Source organism: Bos grunniens, chromosome 10 (assembly GCF_055505025.1).
Source record: "Bos grunniens cultivar Pamir isolate PY7600 chromosome 10, Bosgru_T2T1.0, whole genome shotgun sequence".
Classification (NCBI taxonomy): Eukaryota; Metazoa; Chordata; class Mammalia; order Artiodactyla; family Bovidae; genus Bos; species Bos grunniens.
Genome location: NC_141174.1, coordinates 45,716,926 through 45,735,671, shown reverse-complemented (window position 1 = coordinate 45,735,671; position 18,746 = coordinate 45,716,926). Strand labels below are relative to the sequence as shown.

General features: G+C 39.0%; 1 long non-coding RNA gene across 10 annotated transcripts; it reads left to right on the top strand.

Moving 5' to 3' along the window:
* Positions 1-726: 726 nt before the first annotated feature.
* On the top strand, positions 727-18,343 carry LOC147364469 (uncharacterized). Of its 10 annotated transcripts, none has more exons than XR_015134508.1 (6): positions 727-1,030; positions 2,495-2,642; positions 10,689-10,765; positions 16,348-16,405; positions 17,008-17,489; positions 18,091-18,291. It is a non-coding gene; the product is annotated as an uncharacterized LOC147364469 (long non-coding RNA). The 10 variants fall into 10 exon arrangements; XR_015134515.1 differs by having other exon boundaries at positions 735-1,030; positions 10,689-10,754; positions 17,443-17,489; positions 18,091-18,343; XR_015134510.1 differs by having other exon boundaries at positions 738-1,030; positions 17,443-17,489; positions 18,091-18,343.
* The last annotated feature ends 403 nt before the right edge of the window (positions 18,344-18,746 follow it).

The window sequence follows — 18,746 nt, the reverse complement described above, 5'->3', positions numbered from 1 at the left end:
GAGCCAGATGTTTATGTACAGGAAAGAACAGTGGAATGAATGTTCCAGGAGCAGAAATAGCTGGTGTAAAGGTCCTGAGGCAGAACTCATTTGACTTATTTATGGGATATGGTTCACTGAGAACACAGTGTAGCTAGGGCATAGTGAAGAGTGTCACATGGTAGGGGATCAAGTTGAGATGTTGGCAGGGGCAGAGCAGGGAGGACCTTGTAGGCCATAATAGAGACTGATTCCAGGGTTGCAGAACAGCAAGCTGTTAATAAGAATTAAAAGAATCGGTTGGCCCAGACTTGTTCTTCATGGACCTAAAATAACATGCTTCCCTGGTGGCTCAGACAGCAAAGAATCCGCCTGCAATGCAGGAACCCTGGGTACGATCCCTGGGTCGGGAAGGTCCCCTGGAGGAGGGCATGGCAACCCACTCCAGTATTCTTGCCCTGGAAATCCCATGGGCAGAGAAGCCTGGTGGGCTACAGTCCATGGGGTCGCAAAGAGTCAGACACGACTGAGCGACTGAAACAACAGCAACACATCCAACAGGAACAGAAACGTCCTAGTTACAGCTGCAATCTCTCAGGTTGCAATCTCTCGCATCAGACCTCTGAACTTTAGGACACCTGACCTCACTGCTGCCTTTCTTTGGATCAGCTGCCAGCAATACAACTAACTGACTAGAAATTTGGCGTTATAAGCTCTTGAGGAGGCATAATTGTCATTATTATTACAACAGTAAGGTATATCCTGAGTTGCTTTAGATGTAGTTTGAACGAATCAGGCTGAAATATCAGGAACTAGGCAACAAAACCATTTCAGGTTAGCAGGCTGTGATGGTCCAAGAGCCCCTCCTCTCTCAAGCCAGAATTCCCAGCCTCTCTAATGAACAGCTCTCCCTCCCTCTCCCACATGCCTGGCGCTCTGCCTATTTGCAGCTGAAGGGAAGAATTAGGCAGCTGCTCCTTCTTCCAGACTCCCAGATCCTCATCTTATCTTCTGTGGCAGCAAACACTCCAGCCTCTGTGAACAAAACCTAGTAAGTGTCCAGAGAATAGGGAGGAGCAGAAAGGGGGAATGGGTGTAAAAAGATAAGAGATGGGGGATTGTGGTGGGAGTGATGAGGATAAAGAGACCATGCAAAGTGAAGGGATTTGTAGTCAGATGAGGTTAGAGTTATTTGGAATATTCAAAGGAGATAAAGAGGAAATTAGGGTCAGGGTAAAAGGGATTTGTATACATTTCATGTTAAAATGTCCATGTGTTGGGACTTCCCTGGTGGTCCAGTGGTTAAGACTCCACCTTTCAATGCAGGGAACTTGGGTTTGATTCCTGATCAGGGAAATAAGATTCCACATGCCAGGTGGCAGAGCCAAATGAAAAAAAAGTTAACGTGAAAAATAATCTGTTACTTGTCATTTTATAACAAGTACCTTGGACCTTTATGAGAGACAGCTAAATTCGAGCTTTGGGGCAAAGTACCTCAAATACATGAAACATTTTATGTGAACTTCTCATTCAATAGTAACCGGTCTACTACGCAAAGGCCCATGGTTTTGCAATGATAGATGACCAGCAAGAGCCATGCAGGTTAATAAGTACTGGGAGAGGAGCTCCAGGTCAGTTACCAGGCTAAATGTGAAGTTTCAGGATGATCAATCATGAGGTTTAAGAGCTAAAAGGGAATTTAGACATCCTCTAATCTAGAGGGGGCAAAACTGACCCTCTTGCCTGGGCATGTTTTGTACGTGAAGGGGTTCAGGCAGGGCCCTCTATTTCAGCTAGCCCAGCCCCCACCGCTCCTTAATGTTCACTCATAGCAGTCAGCCTCAGGAATTGTGGTACCTGGTTGGGCCCTGGAGGATTTGAGGTTGTGACCACTGGTCAACTAAGAAGCCTCATTTTACCAGGGAGGAAGGGAGAAGTCTCCCATCATGTTAGTGAAACAATTTGCTATCTGTGAACAATGGATATTATGGGGGTGAATGACCTAAGGGTTAAGGTAGGAGGCTAGAGAAGAATTTGTTCAGACCAATTAGAATACAAAAAAAAAATGATACAATTCTAATTGGGGCTATATTCTTTCTTTCCTAAAGCAGTTTAACAGAAACTCTCTTCAGTCCCAACAATTTTGTGAGGCCAATTTTACAAATATAACTATTCCCACTTTACAGACTTTAAAATAGAGGCAAAGAAAAGTGCCTTAACACCCATGTCTTGATCCAGAATATCCTCCAAACCCAAGATCTGTTATGAAGTCAGACTGATAAGCAAGCTTCATACATCTTAGAAGCAGGAAAGATAGTGTCCTGCAGCTTAATAGCAATGACTGTCGAGTGTTTTGGTTCCTGGGAAGCCCAGGATTAACTTTCCAGCAAATTATAAAGGTAGAGAAGATCTCTCTTCTCCTGTTTCTCCCCTTTATTTAAATCTCAGGAATTTATTTATTTCTTTTTCTCAGTGCCTCTCTTTTCCAAAACAAATCTATTTCTAATTTTCTTAGTCCTTTACAGTCGTGGATTGTACTGATTCATTCGCTGATTACACTGGAGCATGAATGCATTTCCATATCTGTGTTACTCTGGCCAGTTATATGCATTTGAAGACTTTATTGCAAAGAGATTTGCTTTGTTTAAAGGATTAAGACTCAGGTAAGAAGTTTATTTTGGGTGAGGAGTGGGAATCAGGAAGAGGCCTTTACCATCAAGTCATTCTGAAAACGTTCTTGGTTCACGTTTGAAACTGAAAGTCCCCTACCTCTCTTCCCTCCATTTTCTATTGAGAAGAGGCAGGTTGGGGCATGTACATGAGAGGAGAAGGTTCTGGAAGGGGTAAGCTGTTCTGCTTGTAGAGCTGCTGAACAGAACTAAGAGGGATTAGCCTTCCCTTCATTTTCTTCATTTTTCATTTTCTCCTATTGACTACTGTCCTAAATTAACAATCACAAGAATTTCCACAGGATAACTACACTCCATTAAAAAAAATTTTTTTTTTCAAATGTAGTTGATTTACATGGAGAAGGCGATGGCACCCCACTCCAGTACTCTTGCCTGGAAAATCCCATGGATGGAGGAGCCTGGTGGGCTGCAGTCCATGCGGTCGCAAAGAGTCGGACACGACTGAGCAACTTCACTTTCACTTTTCACTTTCATGCATTGGAGAAGGAAATGGCAACCCACTCCAGTGTTCTTATCTGGAGAATCCCAGGGATGGGGGAGCCTGGTGGGCTGCCGTCTATGGGGTCGCACAGAGTCGGACACGACTGGAGCGACTTAGCAGCAGCAGCAGTTGATTTACAATGTTGTGTTAATTTCTGCTGGACAGCAAAGAGATTCAGCTATATATTCATTTTTTATATTCTTTTCCATTATGGTTTATCATAGGATATTAAATATAGTTCTCTGTTCTATAAAGTAGGACCTAGTTGCTTATCCATTTCATGTGTAATTACTTACATCTGCTAACCTCAACCTCCCATCCCCTCCTTCCCTCAACGCCTTTCCCCTTGGCAACCAGAAGTCTGCTCTCCATGTCCATGAGTCTGTTTCTGTTTCATAGTTATGTTCATTTGTGTCTTTTATAAGATTCTACATATAAGTGATTTAATATGGGACTTGTCTTTGTCTTTCTGACTCCTTTCTTGAAGATTCAGAAAACATCCCTAAGCCTCCTCTGGTTCCACCCTCTGTTGATAAGGTTTCTGTAACAAAGAGCTAGTGTACTGATAAAACTAGGATTTTCCTGGCTTTTCAAAGCAAAACTGCTCTTAGGTATAAATGTCAATCCCGATCTCATATACACACTACTATGTATAAAATAGGTGAAGAATAAGAACCTGCTGTTCAGCACAGGAAATTCTATTCAGTACTCTGTAATGACTAATTTGACTCTTGATCAGCTTCATGATAAAGCAAAATCAGGAAAACCAAGAGAAAAAGAATCAAAAAACTGACTCGTTAGAAAAGACCCTGATGCTGGGAAAGATTGAAGGCAGGAGGAGAAGGGGACAACAGAGGATGAGATAGTTGGATGGCATCACTGACTTGATGGACATGAGTTTGAGCAAGTTCTGAGAGCTGATGATGGGCAGGGAAGCCTGGCGTGCTGCAGTCCATTGGGTCACAGAGAGTCGGACACGACTAAGGACTGAACTGAATGGCCTGTATGGGAACAGAATCTAAAGAAAAGTAAGTGCATGCGTGCTCAGTCGAGTCCGACTCTTTGCAACTCCTTGGACTGTAGCCCACCAGGCTCCTCTGTCTGTAGAATTTTCTAGGCAAGAATACTGGAACGGGTTGCCATTTCCTATTCCACTAAAAAGGAATGGATATATGTATATGTATAACTGATTCACTTTGCTGTACGGCAGAAATGAACACAACATTGTAAAGTAACTATACTCTAAAAAAAATTCATTTAAAAAACTTCTCGCAGGGGCTCACATATGAAAGACAAATGAATTTAACAATATCTAGCAGACTTTTATGAAACTTCTCTATTTATTGAAACATTGTAAGATACTGTATACTCTATACCCAAATTTACTGATTTTTCAACCTTATTGCCACATTTGTTTTATCATTCTTTCTTTTCCTCTCCCTCACAAAACCTCACCACTATTTTACAGTGTTTTTTTTACTCATTTGAGAGCAAGTAGCAAATCTCATGGGCCTTCAGCATATATTTCCTAAGAACAAAGATATTCTTTTACATAAGTACAATATCATTAATAAGTTCCAGAATTTTAATACTGATAAACTAATTGAATCTAATCTATAGTCTATATTCCAGCTTTGTCAATTATCCAAATAATATTTCCTTTATCATATATGATCATATCATGTCTATAGTCTCCCTTAATGTGGAGTAGTTCTTTGGTCTGTCCATGTCTTTCAAGGCACTGGCCTTTTTGAAGACTGTAGGGCAATTATGTTTTATGTTCTTCAACTGGTTTACCTAGTGTTTCCTCACTAGAATTAGGTTGAAATTATGCATCCGCAGTGGATCATTCCTGGGTGATTTTGTTCTCCTCAGACTATCCTATCTGGAGACACATGATATCTGTCAGCATGTATTAGGTGCTGTTAATTTCAACCACCCAGTCATTGTTTATTTCCTCACTATGTATTTATTGCTTATACCCTTCAGCCAAACAACAATCTTCGGAGACAATGAGACCATGCAAATGCTCTGCTTCTCGTTAAATTCTCCCCTACTTTTAGCATCCTTTCTTTTTCATCATGGTTACAAAATGGTAATTTCCTAATTACACCACACTGACTCTACATTTATTAAATGACATTTGTTGTAAGACAGAGTTTTCCTTTCTATGCCAATGTTTGTTTGTTTACAGCTTTAGTAATGTAATTCACATGCCATATATAATTTGCCCTTTTGAAGTATACAGTTCAGCAGGTTTTCCTTTTTTAAAAAATTGTGGTAAAATATATATAAAATTTACCATCTTAACCACTTTAAAGTTGTAGTCCAGTGGTATTAAATATATTCACATTGTTATGCAACAGTCACCATCATCCATCCCCATAACTCTTTCATCTTGTAAAACTGAAACCCTATACCCACTAAACAATAACACCCTTCTCCCCTCCCCTGAGCCCTTGGCAACTACCACTAATTCTCTCTGTCTTTATGACTTTATGATTTCATCTACTATAAGTACTCTCAGTGGAATCATATGGTATTTATTTTTCTATGACTATCAGAATGTCCTCAAAGTTCATCCGTGTAGTCTCATATTGGAGACTTTCTTTCGCTTTTAAGGCTGAATAACATTTTAGTGTGTCTGTGTATGTGTGAATATAATTTATACATACCAAATTTTCCATATGTATTCACCCATTGATGGACACTGGATTGCTTTCAAGTTTTAGCTATGACTAATACTGCTATGAACATGAGGATACAAATATATTTTCCAAACCCTGCTTTCAGTTCTCTTGAGTATACACCCAGAAGTGGAATTCCTGAATCATATGATAAGTCTATTTTTAATTGTTTGAGGAACTGCCATATTGTTTTTCACACTGACTATTCCATTTCACATTCCCACCAACAGTGCACAAAGTTTCAATTTTTCCACATCCCCATGAACACCTGTTGTTTTCTCTTTCTTTGATAGCAGCCATCCTAATGGGTATGAGGTGGTATCGCATTGTAGTTTTGATTTGCATTTCCCTACTTATTTGTGATGTTGGGCATCTTTTCATGTGCTTATCGGCCATTTGCAAGTCTTCTTTGGAGAAATGTCCATTCAGGTCTTTGCCCACTTTTGACTTGGGTTGTTTGGATGTTTGTTTTTTTTCTTGCTGAGTTTTAGGGGGTTTCTGTATATTTGGGATATTAATCCCTTACCAGATATGTGATTTACAAATATTTTCTCCTACTCTGTAGGTTGCCTTTTTATTCTGTGTGTAGTGTGTTTGGATACATAACATTTTTTAAATTTTCATAACATCGATTTGTCTGTTTTTCTTTTGTAACCTGTGCTTCTGGTGTCAAAGTCTTGCACATTCTGAATCTGGTGAGTGGGTAAATTAGTGTAAATTAGTGTAAATTACCACACTGTGCCGTTCTCTCTATGTGTGTGAGGCTTTTTTCCAGTTTCACCCTCCTGTGCTCCCCGATACTGTTCTGCCCACCCTGGGTCATCACTATCTGGGGACAAGATCTGTTTTCTTACTGGATGATGAACACCATGAGAGAAGGGCCTGGGTGTCTCTTACCACTGCATCCTCAGCATCAACCAGCATAATGTGACAAATTAGGTGAACCACATTCACTATGTAAAGAAGTCCTCGTATCAACTTAAAAGAAAATACAAAATGTTATGTTTATCAGATTTCTACTTTGAACCAGACTTATGCTAACTGCATTATATTATTAATCGTAACAACACCAAATAAAATTTAACCATGACAAGCCACAAAGTTACTTCCTTTCTCCAAATACTCCACCTGTTCAGTCATACTGCCTCCACCCATGCTCGCTCTCCAGTCATACTCCTTCCATCTCTCCTCCACTTCCAATTCTTCATCCATTACTTTCCTGTCCTTAAGACATAGAGGATTTAAAAGCACAATAAGTCAACTCAATCTAACAAGCTTATATAGAATATTACCCAGCAATAGCAGAACACACACTCTTATGTGTACACAGATACGTTACAGAGTAGAATACAGGTGAGGCCACAACTCAAGTCTCTATGGATTTAAAATTAAGATATCATACAAAGTATCTTCTTTGACTACAAATGGGATGAAGTTAGGAATAAGTAACAAAAGGAAAGCTGTTTATCTATTCATATGAAAATGGACATTGGGTTTTTCCAGTATGGAATTACCATGATTAAAATTGCCATGAACTTTTGTGTACAAAGCTTTGCATGGACATATATTTTTGTCTTCCTTGGGTGTTTACCCAAGGGGAAGAAAAATGGCTTGTTGTGAGTGAAACTGAGCATCTTTCAAATGCCATTTTCTATCTTTTGTGATTGTCCATTCATTTGGCTAATTTTTTGTAATATTTTTAATCTTATTTATTCTTAAAGTTCGTTGTCTTTGGGGAACATTAGGCCTTTCTTTTATATATGCTACAAATATTCTTTCCCAGCTTGTAATTTGTAATTTAATTTTTCTTAGGGTGATTCTATGTAAAATTTTAAAATTTTTATGTAGTCAAGTATATTTGTCTTTAATTGCATCTGGATTTTGAATCACAATTAGAAGTCTACCCTCTATGCATATTACAGAGAAATTCACCCATGTTTTCTTCCAGTATTACTCTGGTTTCCCTTTTTATATTCAGATTCCGGATCCATTTAAAGTTTATTCTGTCTGTGGTGTGAAGAAAGTGGTACTGAAATATCAAAAGCCCATTTTTTTTTTTTTGGTCCCAGTGATTTGAAAAATCACCTTATCATACATTATATGTCCACAAGTTGTTGCTGTTGTAGTTTAGTCATTCAGAATGTCTGACTCTTTCATGGATGACTCCATAGACTGTAGCTCACCAGGTTCTCTGTCCATAAGATTTCTTAGGCAAGAATATTGGAATGGGTTGCCATTTCTTTTTCCAGGGGATCTCCCCCATACAGGGATCAAACCCTTGTCTCCTGCACTGACAGGCAGATTCTTTACCACTGAGCCACAAGGGAAACCCATTTCTGTACATACTTGGTATTATTCTGGATTTACCAGCACCATGTTGTTTAAAGAATAGAGGCTTTTTTGTATTATCTGGCCAGACACGTCTCTTCTCTTTCCCCCACCACAGCAGAGCTCCCTGTTCAGATTTTCTGGTTATTGTCATGTGTTTATTTTTCTACATGGACTTTAATATCAACCAGTCTAGCTCTAGGGGGAAAAATGTTTATTAGTAATTTTATTGGGATCATGTTTAATTTATGAATTAACAGAGGGAAAACATACTTTGATGATGATTAGATATTCTAACCATGAGCAAGAGGTATCTTTCCTTTTGTTTTCGTAAGTTTTCATTTGTTAAATAGGATATGTTTTAGGTAAGTATATTTAAAAATTGAACCAGAGATTAGTTCCATGAGACATTAAAAAGCAAGAAGTCTATCTTGCCTTTTTTCCAATAAAGGAAAGAAGCAATTTAAAAACAGTAGTAACACACTACTTGAGTAGCTTTAATTGTGTTCGGGAATTGTTAAGCATCTTGGTCTGCAGCATTCAGATTTCCTGGATGTCTCTTCCTTGGGTCTGCTCTGGGTCAATATGAAGTGCAGTCACTCCTCAATATAAATAATAAGCCTAATCACTTTAAGTCTTTTTTGTTTATTTAAGGAGACTTTGGGGAATTCCCTGGTGATCCAGTGGTTAGGACTCTGTGCTTTCGCTGGCAAAGGCAGTGAAAAGTTTAGTCCTGGGTTGGGGAACTGAGATCCTGCAAGGCACGTGTCATGGCAGATAGATAAATAGATAAACAGACAGATGAATGAATCTTAGATAAATAGATAAACAGACAGATGAATGAATCTTGGATCCCTTTAAGAATCTGAAAGCCATGGACTCCATGTCTCCCAAAATACATAAGCTCAAAATTTTTTCATGTAGGAGGAGAGGGCAGAGATTCCATGAAGCTGATTCTTAGATGCTAGTTTTGAACCCCTGCACTATGGATTATTGAAGGCAAAAGGAGAATGCAGCAGAGGATATGACATGATTAGATAGCATCACTGTCTCGATGGACATGAATTTGAGCAAACTCCAGGAAATAGTGGAGGATAGAGGAGCCTGGCAGGCTACAGTCCATGGCTTCACAAAGAGTTGGACAGGACTTAGCAACTGAACAACAACAACACTATGGATTATATATTACAGGCTTACAAACCTAGTGCTGCAGAGGCAATATCTATCTAGGTTTGGACATTTTACTCACTGATATTAATTTGTATTACTCATATTTTCCAGTTTCTCTTGAGGGATCTATTGTTTAACATAATTTGGATGTGAATAGATTTTAGTTTGGCAAAGCTCCACTAAGAAGATCGCAGTGTTGTCCCTGTGAAATTAAAAGAAGGAGACTTCTTCCCCTACCGGTGGTTAATCTAATTCCATACTAAGAATCTACACTTTAGATTCTAAAGGATTTGTACATTGAGAATAAAGTGCTTGATGCTACACCCATACATATTCTGAGTGTTAAGGAAAATGGGGCTATGTCCAGGGAGCCCCCCCATGACTAGTTTTAATTTCTTTCAGGTTTGGAAACCTCACTCTAGTGCTGACAGTTCTAGCATTCCAAGGCCAGAAGGCAAATAACAGAATTGGTGCTGTGGCCAGCATCCTTCAGATTCTCACAGATACTAAACCCAAATGCTATAGTAAGGTCAAAAGTAAGACACCCCTAGAATCCTGGGTCATGATGATCCTCTGAAGGCTAATCTGGGGACATTCCCTCTTGATATCACAGTATGCTACTGGAGATGAAGCTGGAGAGGGAGATATACAGGGACAGATGGTAAAAGGTCTTGCTTACCATCTGTTGCTGCTGCTGCTGCTAAGTCTCTTCAGTTGTGTCCGACTCTGTGAGACCCCATAGATGGCAGCCCACCAGGCTCCTCTGTACCTGGGATTCTCCAGGCAAGAATACTGGAGTGGGTTGCCATTTCCTTCTCCAATGCATGAAAGTGAAAAGTGAAAGTGAAGTCGCCCAGTTGTGTCTGACTCTTCGAGACCCCATGGACTGTAGCCTACCAGGCTCCTCCATCCATGGGATTTTCCAGGCAAGAGTACTGGAGTGGGTTACCATTTCCTTCTCCATCAGACAGTTTCAATTTTATTCTGAGACAAAGGGAACCACTTAAGGGGAATGACATGATCAGACCTGCTTAGCGGGTAATCACTCTGGGGGTTAGAAAGTGAAACTGGGGCTGGAGAGGACATCTGAGGCAAGAAGACTAGTCAGTCTTAGAGGAACATCAGGGGCCGTAAAAGACAGTGGCAGGCCAGAGGTAGGACTGGAAGGATTTGAAGGTCACATTGGAGGGCCCATCCAGGATGGCTGAGTGCACTTAACAAGGATGTGGGAGTGTTGTGGGCCTTGGAGATTGTACTCTGAGTTCCATTTTCCCTAGCCAAATGATCTCCCTCAAAGACATTTACCCATCTCATGCCTCACTGCAAAAGGAATAAAATATTCTTCAATCCTAGGTGCTATCTGTGTGAAGCCACAGACAAGAAAGAAGAGAGAGGAAAAAGGAAGCAGAAATGACAGAGGTGCTAGTATGGTAATTGCTACTGCTGCTAAGTCGCTTCAGTTGTGTCTGACTCTGTGCAACCCCATAGATGGCAGCCCACCAGGCTCCCCTGTCCCTAGGATTCTCCAGACAAGAACACTGGAGTGGGTTGGCATTTCCTTCTCCAATGTATGAAAGTAAAAAGTCAAAGTGAAGTCACTCAGTCGTGTCTGACTCTTAGCGACCTCATGGACTGCAGCCCACCAGGCTCCTCCATCCATGGGATTTTCCAGGCAAGAGTACTGGAGTGGGGTGCCATTGCCTTCTCCACTAGTATGGTAAGGTGGTCATCATATTGCAGTATTTAAATGTGTCAAATCAACACCTTCTACACCTTAAGCTTATCCAATGTTATGTGTTAATTATATCTCAATAAAAAGTTAAACTAAACAAAACAGCATATGTTTTAATAGCTTGGAGGCCAACATTGTCACTGTGTTGAGTGATTTGATTTCTGAGCCATTGCTTAACCCACATCCTCATTGATCCAAGGCTGGGGCATGTTGTGTTAACAGTGCATTTGTGTGGTGTGCTTTTGCTTTCAAAATACTTCTATTTTCATTCTCCTCTTTACTCATCCAAGAATAACTTTCTTATTTTTTCCACTGGGTCAACTGGCAGTTTGTTTTGGACTAAATTAAAACCATTTTCCAAATGGTTTTGCCATGGTTTGAGTTTCCTGAAACACTACCACTTCTGCAGATTTGACCAGCTTTATTTCACCTAGTGAGTAATAACGTTCACACAGTAAGTGCATGAAGTACACAATCTTAAGCATGTAGTTTCTTTTTAACATTTGTGCACATCTAAATAACCACCATTGAGGGAAAACAATATAACATTTCCTGTACCCTATGAGATTGTTTTGTGCACTTTTCATTCTTTCCCTTGAAGGGTTAATCACTATTCTGACTTCTAAATACATCTTTTAGTTTTGCCTTTTCTTAAACTGTATATGGTTTCCCAGGTGGCGCTAGTGGTAAAGAACCCACCTGCCAATGCAGAAGACATAAGAGACATGGGTTTGATTCCTGGGTTGGCAAGATCCCCTGGAGGAGGGCAAGGCAACCCATGCCAGTAGCCTCACTTGGAGAATCGAATAGACAGAGGAGCCTGGTGGGCTACAGTCCATAGGCTGTCCAAGAGTTGGATGTGATTGAGCATAAACACACAAACTGTATATAAATTGAATCACACACTAGAACTTTTTTGTGTCTGGCATCTTTCATGCAATACTGCACCTGAGATTTCTCTACCTTGTGTTGGAGCCTTTTTAAAAAAATTGATTTGTAGTTATATAATATAAAATATTATATAATTCCATTATATAAATTACCATAATTTATTTATCTGTTTGTGTGATGAGTATTTGTGTTGTTTCATCTTTTAGATATTATGAATAAAGCTGCTATGAATATAGTGTACAGATTAGAGGGCATATGAACGCATATGCATTCATTTCTCTGGAGGATTAAAAAATGGAATTGTTGTATCCTAAAGCCAATGTATATTTAATAGAAACGAACAAATGATTTTCCAAAGAGATTGCATTACTTTGCAGCTCCCACTGACAAAATATGAGATTTAATCTTTGAAAACACTTGATATTGTCAGTGTTCTAAATCTTAGCCTTTCTGGGAAGGGAATAGTGGTCTCTCATTGGGGTTTTGTTTGTTTGTTTGTTTGCTTTTTAATCGGAATATAGTTGATTGATCAGGCTTCCCTGATAGCTCAGTTGGTAAAGAATCTGACTGCAATGCAGGAGACCCTGATTCAATTCCTGGGTTGGGAATATCCACTGCAGAAGGGATTGGTTACCCACTTCAGTATTCTTGGGTTTCCCTTGTGGCTCAGCTGGTGAAGAATCCGCCCACAGTGCTGGAGACCTGGGTTCCATCCCTGGGTTGGGAAGATCCCCTGGAGAAGGGAAAGGCTACCCACTCCAGTATTCTGGCCTGGAGAATTCCATGGACTGTATAGTCCATGGGGTTGCAAAGAGTCGGACACGACTGAGTGACTTTCACTCACTCACTTATAGTTGATTAACAATGTTATGTTAGTTCCAGGTGTTGTGTTAGTTTCAGGTATACAGCAAACTGATTCAATTATATGTATGCAAGTATCTATTCTTTCCCATTTAGATTTGTGCTATACAGTAGCTCTTTGTGGCCTATTTTAAATTTAACAGTGCATACATGTCAATCACAAACTTCCAATCTATTCCTCCCCACCACACTTCTCCCCTGGTAATCTCATTGTGGTTTTAATTTGCATTTCTCTGATGAGTCATATAACAGGACTCTGATGAGTCCTGTTAAGTTTTATTTTTGTTTATCACCCAGTTAGATATCCTCATTTTCCAAGTTCCTATTCAAGTCTTTTACCCAATATTTTTATTGAATTCATTGCCTTTTTTCTTATTGCTTTATAGAAATCTTTTTTCTTTAAAGGTGGTTCTGAATCCTTTGTCAGATGTGTGTATTGCAAATATCTTCTATTTTGTGACTTGCAAGCAAATTTATTTATAAGCAAATGGAATTATGATATAATTAGAGCTATAATTTTAATCTTTTTAATTTTTTCTGGCCTTGAATCCCTTTGGAAGTCTGCCTGTGAATCCCTAAAAATAATAATTTAAAATGTATAAATTAAACTACATAACAATTTAAAGGAATCCAATAATCTTGAAATACAGAGCATTTCTTAATTATGATGTTTGCTCCATTATTGGTGCATAAAAAGATCTAGTGGTAGCTCTAATGATTATCATAATTTCAAAGTAGTCATGGCTATAAGTGATATCTTGAAATGTTTCAACTTTAATGGGATATGTAAATATCTATAATTTCTGTTGACAATTGTAGGTTCTACCATTACTATAGTTTGTTGCCTACCTTCATAAGTGAAAGAAATACTGCTGCTGCTGCTAAGTCGCTTCAGTCAAGTCCGACTCTGTGCAACCCCATAGGCGGCAGCCCACCAGGCTCCGCCGTCCCTGGGATTCTCCAGGCAAGAACACTGGAGTGGGTTGCCATTTCCTTCTCCAATGCATGAAAGTAAAAAGTGAAAGTGAAGTCGCTCAGTCGTGTCCAACTCTTAGCGACCCCACAGTTAAATGTTAGCAAAAATTAAAATGTTCTTTTCTCATCAAGGTCACAAACTCAGTGAATTCTGAGGCACACACTCATTGTGCCTCCCATATGAAGATTTCCTGTAATCAGGATACCCATGCCAATAGAATAGACTAGAAGAAGGGATAAGCTGGAGGCAGGGAGGCCATTTATATAGTCCAGACAAGTTTAAATGGAGGCCATGGTAGTGGGGTCAAGGGCAGTGTCTAATATTGGGAAAGAGAATTTAGGTGTGTGTGTCTTGGAAGTTGGCGGGGAGATGGCTGAGGAAGCAGGAGAAAAGCCTGACTAGAGGATTTCACTGAGGTTCAGAGCTTGGTTAAGAGGGGAGTTGGCAGTCCAAGCCACACTAGCTCTTAGCTGGACTGCAGTAATAGCCTACTAACTGGCTGGTAGTGTTTGTCCTTTCCCCTTACAGTCTCACTTCAAAAGAACAAAGTAGACTTTTAAAACAGAAATAAGATTACAAAATGTCTCAGTTCAAAGCCCTGCAATGACCAGTGTCCTTACAATAGTCCTTAGGGCCTCACATGGGCTGAGTGTCCATCTTCTCTCTGGCTTTATCTCCTCTGTCTCTCCCCTCTCTCTCTCCTCCCTCACCCTCCCCTATTCACTGTTTCAGACACAATTGCTCTTCTCAAACAAACAAGGCAATGTTTCTGCCCTGGGCATTTGGACTCTTTTTCAGTCAGGGACAGTCTTCCTTTAAGCAGCCACATGCTAACTCCCTTAACTCCTTCAAATCTTTGCTCAAAACTCAAGTCCTTTCTTCCTTAACTTCCTTCAAATCACACCAGTGAGGTTTACCGTGATAACTGGATTTGAAATAGCATCTCTGTAACTAAGAAGGACCCTATGGGGCCTTTCTGGGACAGATCCCTCCCCCATATCTCTGCTTTAGCTCCTCTCTGAAGTTCCTAAATGATAGTATCTGACACATATTTCCTGAGTTTCTTCAGATGCTAAAAGCACTACTCCATGGAAGAAATTAATTACTTGTGATCATGAGAATGTATCCCCCAGACCTATTGGACTACATTGTACCTACTCAGGACTGATAATGTTGACCTCTGTGACAACTCCTTGTTATCTCATCATCAACCAATCAGAATTGTGCATGAGTTGATTACACTCCCTGGGACCAGCCTCTCTCACCTTGCGTGTAAAAATGCTTTGCTGAAATCCTTTGGAGAGTTTGAGGGTTTTGAACATGAGCCACCAGTTCTCTTTGTCTGGCACCATTACAATAAATGCTGTACATTCCTTCAGCATATGTCAGTAGATAGGCTTTCCTGCATGTGGGCTAGTGGACCCAAGTTTGGTTCAGTAATATTTCCTCAAATCCCACTTACTCTGATTTATTTTTTTCCTGCCTTTCACATATGATATCCCTTCTTCAATTTCTTGTCTGTATTCTCTCACTAGGATGTAAGCTCCATGAGGACTGGAATCTTTGTTTTGGTACTGTGGTCTAAAATATCAAGAACAGTGGTTGGTATGCAGCAGGTGTTCAATAGAAACTGTAAGAACGAATACAATATTCACTGTGGAGATGGTGATGCAGCTCCGAAAAAGGAAAGGCAGGAAGGAAGAAGACGCTTTCAGGGAACAAGGAGAATATTATTGATTTAATACATTAAAGAAGGATCCATGGGTTGCCCTGGTGGATACCTAGTTGGTTTGGAATTTGAGGGAAAGGATTACTGGTACAGAATTTTAGATTTGAAAGTTGATTAGCATGTGGGAGATAATTGAAGCTTGGGCTTGTTCAAAGAGTACCTGTTGCCTAATAACAGAAGGAAACTGAGAACTTTGGAGGAAAAGCAACTTTTAAAAAGTAGTTAGGGCCTTCACTGGTGGCACAGTTAGGAATCCGCCTGCTAATGCAGGGGACATGGGCTCCATCCCTGGTCCAGGAAGATTCCACATGCTGCGGAACAACAAAGCCCATGTGCTCCAGAGCCCAGGAGCCACAACTATTGAGCTTGCTTGCCCAGAGCCTGTGCTCCCCAGCAACAGAAGCCACCATAACGAGAAGTCCTAGCACCACAATAATGAGAGGCCCTCACTCGCCACAACTAGAGAAAGCCCATGCAAATGCAACAAAGACCTAGTTTAGGCAAAGAAAAAAAGAACAGAGAATCTCTTCTTACCCCGACTGTATCCAAATTCCTACATAAATAAAATTTGTAAAAAAAATAAGAAAACTCATCAAAAAAGATGTGGCAACAAAACAAAAACACTAGAAAGAGCTATCAGAAAACATAAAGTAACTATTAAATTTAAAAGTGGAAAAGTACAGTAATCTAGGGAAATAGGCAGGACCAAATATATTTCAAAATTAGATTTTAAACATGTAATGAAGTTTTCCAATTTTGTAAAACAGCAGGGTTTGTGTCAAAATGTTTTGTTTTCTTTTTGTTTGTATTTTCTGTTTTCTAGCTGACACAAAATTGCCAGACCACATTTCTGTGAATTTTTGACACTCAGAGGAGAAATGGTAATTATCTGCTTTAATTCTAAGTGATCTTGTATTAAAAATGTACTCAGTTGGAGGTTTAAATGTAAAATGCAAAGAGATTGATGTGAAAATTTGCAAAATTCTTCTAGCTTGCATTTTTGAAGAAAATGTATCAAAACGCAAAGGAGTCACATTATATATTGCATTTAATTTAGAGAACTCACAGGGTCTTTGAACAAAAGAAAGTAGAGCTAGGTACGAGAGAGAGAGAGAGAGAGAGAGAAGAAGAGAAATAATCTAGGTATGAGAGAGAGAAGAGAAATGATTTAAATAGTGTCGGCACTTCTATCTGCCATCCCCCTTCTAATAGCTTTTTCTGTGTAAGCATGAGAAGCAAGGTTTGAAGAGGCAATGCCATTGGTTGGTATTAGTTTTCACATGCTCTTAGTGTAAGCATTTCACTGTATTAAGTGCAATTTCAGTGTTTCATATAAACTTTTATAATCAACTTGTCAAATTCCATTTAAAAACCTTGTAGAGATTTTGATTGAGGCTATATTTAATTTTTGATTGAGAATTCTTTGTGTGTATATTTGTTTTTCATTTTCATGTATGCATGTATTTTCATTTTTATTTTACAGGTAATTTGTAACAATTATAGAAAAATCAGAAAATACATACTATAAACATAAAGAAGATAAGAATCACCTATATTGATTGAGAAATCTTATCTTTAAACACTGATTCTTCCTATCAGGAATATGGTCTGCTTTTTCAGTTATTTAAATCTTTTATTTCATTTTGTTTCATTGTTATTGTTTTCCCATGTAAGTCTTTAACATTTTTATCAGGTTTATTTCTAAGTGATGCAATGGTTTTGTTGCTATAATGAATGGATCCCTTTCCTCTAACATTATCTAATAAGTTAGTGTTAGAAGCTATTAATTTTACAAATGTTGATCACATATTGGTACTAAATTTCCTTGTTTGTTCTACTAGTTTAACCATAACCTCTGAAATAGTTTTGTTTCAACCTTTCCATTTACTTGTATTTATGTCTTTCTTCCCTGATTTAGTGTGTTGACGAAAGCCTCAAATACAATGATAAATAGTTATGGTGGAAGTAGGTATTCTTATCTCATTCTTTCAAGGGGATGCTTGCTTTGAATGTCTATTAGGATGATGCTTGCTCTAAGGTTGTGATAAATTCTCTATAAGGAAGTTTTCCCCTCCCATTAGCTCTCTAAAGCATTTTAATAGAAATAGTATTCAATTTTATCAAGTTCCTTTTTCAACGTCAGATGATCATATGGTTTCTATGTCTTTAATCAGTATGGTGATTTGTATTAATAGAGTTCATAATGTTGAAATAGTTGTGTATTTCTAGAATAAACTCTCTTGGTCTTAATGTGATAGTCCTTTAATATACTGTCATGTTCTGTGCTAATATTTGGGATATTTGTTTCTATGTACATAAGTGGCATTAGTTTCCTGTGGGTTTTGGGGAGAAAGCAGTACTTTCCATTTTGGTTATCAGGATTATGTTGGTCTCAGAATGAAATAGGAAGCTTTTTATTCCTTTCTTTGCCCTGGACTATTTACACAACAAAAGAATTACCTGTTCTTCAATCGTTTGGTAGAATTCTCTCAAACTCTTCTGGGTCTGTTATCTTTTTTTTTTTTTTTTAAGAAGTAGATCTTTGACTAACTTTTCTATTTCTTAGATGAAGGCAATGGCACCCCACTCCAGTACTCTTGCCTGGAGAATCCCATGGACGGAGGAGCCTGGTGGGCTGCCGTCTATGGGGTTGCACAGAATCGAACACGACTGAAGCGGCTTAGCAGCAGCAGCAGCAGTAGACTAGTCAGTTTCTCTACCTACTCTTGATTCCATATTATAAGCTTATATTTTCTGTAAGATTATCTACTTCACATTAATTTTATAATTAATTATATAAAATTATATAAATAAAGTTTGTGCTAATTAAATTATCTTCTATAGATGTGGTTATGTCATCTCTAATTTCCAACATTGTCTGTGTTCTCTGCTTCGAGAGCTACAGACCTTTAGATTGCAACCTATTGAATTGAAGACAACAAGAGATAATTTCCATAGTGTTACTATAGCAACCAGACTAAGTCTTACAGCAATTAGAAGTTCAAGGGCTTAGGGATTTGAGTATCTTGAAAGGGAAACACAAAAAAGTTTGAATGGTAAAATATAACTAAGAGCATTTCAATCCCTGATGCTCCAAGTGAAATAGAGTCCAAGAAACTCTGAAGAGCTTAACGGTGATCCCCTCAACCCTCTACTCTCACTGGACCATCTTATCTGCACTGAGAAAGACATTCACTCTTAATTTTAGTCAGTCTAAGAAAT